Source organism: Carassius carassius, chromosome 21 (genome assembly GCF_963082965.1).
Source record: "Carassius carassius chromosome 21, fCarCar2.1, whole genome shotgun sequence".
In the NCBI taxonomy this organism is placed as follows: Eukaryota; Metazoa; Chordata; class Actinopteri; order Cypriniformes; family Cyprinidae; genus Carassius; species Carassius carassius.
The window spans coordinates 32,804,522-32,808,483 of record NC_081775.1 but is presented as its reverse complement, the minus strand read 5'-3'; the positions used below and the strand labels follow the sequence as shown (position 1 = coordinate 32,808,483).

General features: G+C 38.4%; 1 protein-coding gene across 2 annotated transcripts in view; it reads left to right on the top strand.

Annotated features, from left to right (window-relative positions):
- Window positions 1-3,505: 3,505 nt before the first annotated feature.
- LOC132097283 (transmembrane protein 88B-like) overlaps window positions 3,506-3,962 on the top strand; it is a 2,987-nt gene continuing 2,530 nt past the window's right edge. Inside the window, exon 1 of one of the 2 annotated variants that reach the window (XM_059502909.1) lies at window positions 3,506-3,551. The gene's annotated coding sequence lies outside the window, so the exon portion shown is untranslated. Of the gene's footprint in view, window positions 3,552-3,689 lie in introns of those variants that run through there. The other variant, XM_059502908.1, reaches the window with a different exon arrangement.

The window sequence follows — 3,962 nt, the reverse complement described above, 5'->3', positions numbered from 1 at the left end:
TCATTCCGCTCCGTTGCCGTACAGACCAATCACAGGCGCTTTAGTAAGGCATGGCCAAATATAGAATAAGATGGGCGTGGCGGAAGTGAGGAGGGCGGGGCGTGGGGCGGGCGCTAGAGGGAGGCAGAGAGCAGTCATTAAAAACAATAACATTAGATAAAAATAACCACCTAGAACACTAAACGAGAAACTTACAAAAACAATAGAAACATTTCTATTTCGGTTATGTTTTTTTATTTTTATTTTAGTTTTTTTTTTTTTTTTTTAGTTCAGTTTTGTTTTTTTGCACTTTGTATTTTGGTTGTAGTTTTATTTCATGTAGTCTGAATTGCACTTCAAAACAAGGAGCCTGAGCTCAGTCTGAAAAATAGTTTTTTCTTTGTTTTGTTATTAAAATCATTTTAGAGAGAGAAAGACAAAGGTGTAATATAAACAATTAATTAACAACGAATGAGACAATTATATAATTATATAAATATGTAATCAGCATCAGGATGTTTTATTCATTATTTATTTATTTATCTATTTATTTGATATCTCATTTAATCAGAATCTGAATGAATAATCTGAAAGTTAGCTTCAGCTTTATAGTATCTGAGGGTCTTAAATAATAGCAAACACAATAAAATGCATCAAATTGACACATAAGGACTATTATATGTATTTATAGATAAATATAATAATCTTCAGGCATGAAGACAAATTCCTTGCATGTGCAAACATACTTGGCAATAAAATTCTTTCTGATTCTAAACACTCTTTCCACAAAACATCGTTTCAGTGTATTTTTAACAGTGATAACTGAAGTAAAATACAAGTTGTTAACATTTCAGCGTGTTTTATCAATGCTCCGTGCTGTATAAAAATAGTTCGGTCTTGAGCGAAAGAAGATAGAGTGTCGCTTTACATTCTCGCGAGATCTGCAGAACTCTAAGCTACATACGAGCTATGACTCGAAACTCTCGCGATATCTGCAGAGCGGCGCGATGGTGGATGACAGTGCGGTCAAAACGGGTGACAGTCCAAGAAACACGTTATAAACGGTATCATTTATTCATAAACTAGATAGATAAAAGCAGAAAGGTTTACTGGCTAGACAGAGACGTGTCTGTTGAACTATAAACACTCTTGGAGCAGCAAATGTCATGAATCAGTGTCAAATAAATAGGAATTATTAATATATCCGAGTATATGAGACCCTGGAGCACAAAACCTGTCAGAAGGGTCGATTTTTCAAAATTGAGATTCATGCATAGTCTGAAATCTGAATAAATCATCTCTCCTTTGATGTGTGGTTTGTTCGGAGGACAATATTTGTCTGAGATACAACTATTAGAAAATCTGGAATCTGAGGGAATGTTCCCTTTTGCAGCAGTTGTGAAACTGCAGACTGCAGAATATACTGCAAATGGATGATCACTTTTGAGTTGCAGTAGTGAAAACAACAGAATACTGCATCCGAATTATCATTTTTGATGTAATCATGAAAATGGCACACTGCAGAAATATTGCGAGTAAATTGACATTTTTGATGCAATTGTGAAAATGCTGAAAAAGTGCAAATATACTATACGTTGAGATATCTGTTCTGCAATAGTGAAAATATGGTGCAATACTTGAAACACTGTGTCTGAATTGTCATTATTTGTGCTTCAGTAATAAAAACATGTGGCTTTCTGTATTATTTGTGATGGACTTTCTCAGCAGCTCTGCAGGAGATCACATTTTATTTGAGCGTAACGTTATGAAGCGACGAGAATACTGTTTGTAAGCGAAGAAAACTAAAATACCGACCATTCCTCTCCTCTGTCTGACAATGTCTTTCATTCCTTTTCTGTAAGTTACCTGGCAGTCTATGAGACAGTCGCAAGCCTCCTGGTTTCATCCAAAGTATCTTAAACTGTGTACCAAAGACGAACGAAGCTTATACAGGTTTATAACGACACGAGGTAAGTGATTAATGACCAGTGGTGTGTACTCATGAAACTAAACACACATGTGTGATTAAAGCGATTTTACTTTGACTTCTGGTGTATTTATTTTGATGTCTTGACAAAAGCATTTCTGAATATGTATATATTATAGCATTTAAAACACTAATTCAGACTGCTGAATGAATGACTGGGGTGACCAGCAGGTGGCGCTGTGAGCACCTGCGTGTTTCTAAACTTATGAAGGTTTTTGAATATTACTTTTCACACACACACACACACACACACACACACACACACACACACAAAGGGTCGTTTTTTTTTTAATTGAGATTTATACTTTAAAATTGTACTCATTAATCAGTACCGGAGCTCAGTGTACGCAGCTCTATGGAATAAAGACCGGTCCGTCGGTCCATCCCTGACGAGCGGAGCATGTGTCTCTTATCTCTGCCGCACAGGACTCTGGGAAAGATGGAGCTCATCACTATCATCATCAGCTCATCTGTGATTCATCATGTCAGAGACAGAGATACGCTGCCGGGAGACAAAATGATGCTCCGCTTTTCTGTTTGCAGGAAAATGTGTTAATATATTTTGTTAGACTAGAGTTCTTGAGTTTAAAAATAAAATGGCTCGTTGCTGATTTTTAACTTTTTGCTTATTAGCATGTAGCCGTTAAACCATCTAAATGAGGTGCATTTCCGGTCAAGCCTCTTCAACAGATGCAGTGCACACGACACACTATACTTACTAACCTCACTTGGTGACTTCTGATCAGCACTAATTATCTTCCACCAGCAACAATTATCTGCCACACTTAGAAAGTCACGACTCAGTAAATCATGAGTTTCCACACTGATAATTAGAGTCTTCTCTCATTTCGTCTTCCAGAGTTTATTTGTTTTAGTTTCCGTTGAGTTAAACTGAAGCCCTGAGTAAATCCTAATGGATTGAACAACTAATGATTAACAGACCAAACCTAATGATCGTCAAACATTTACCTCAGTTTACCTGACCGCACCGCATCGAATAATCGCACTTAATGATATTACACTTTATAACTGTCACCACTGTCAGAACATCTCTCAGTTCAACACACTGACAGAAATATTTCTCACAGAGTTTGGTGGAAAAAAATATTATAATTTAACTCTTGTATCCATAGCAATGGTGTTTCGCATTAGACTAGTTTTAAATAGAAAGTGTGAACAGTACCTTCTGAGTGTTTTTAGTTCGATCGGTGTCCTCAGATAGACCCCCCCCCCCTCTCATTCTCTCTCTCTCTCTCTCTCCGTCTCTCTCTCTCAGTGTCTCTCTCTCTCTCTCTCTCAGTGTCTCTCTCTCTCAGTCTCTCTCTCCCTCTCTCTCTCTCTCTCTCTCCGTCTCTCTCTCTCAGTGTCTCTCTCTCTCTCTCTCTCTCTCTCAGTCTCTCTCTCCCTCTCTCTCTCTCTCAATGTCTCTCTCTCTCTCTCTCTCTCAGTGTCTCTCTCTCTCAGTCTCTCTCTCCCTCTCTCTCTCTCTCCCTCTCTCTCAATGTCTCTCTCTCTCTCTCTCTCAGAGTCTCTCTCTCTCTCTCAGTGTGATGTTTGTATTCTCTGGATAACGGAGCTGCAGCAGGTAAGACACTGAAAACTTCTTCTTCCTGTATTCCTGTAAAATGTTAGGTTTGTTCGACTCAAACGGTCATTATTAGCATGTCCGAGGATGATGCGAGCGTCCCAGAAATGCCGTTGACTCGGAACGCGCCAAAAAACAGTTGAAGTGAAGCGCGCCAAAACTGCAGACTCAGTAACCGTTAAAAACAGACACGGACTGTGTTGATTTGCGTTTGTTCAGTTCTGCTCTGATTCCCGAGTGTTTGTTCGTGAATCTATACATCAATCAATAACCAATTGATTCCAGAGCGCCCAAAACAGTTTAGCGTAGACACCGACAGGTTATAATATAATCAAACACTAGTTTATAGTGGAACATGATGTTTATACTGCAATACAGTAGTGAAATCTGTGCCTTATCAAGTTAAACCAG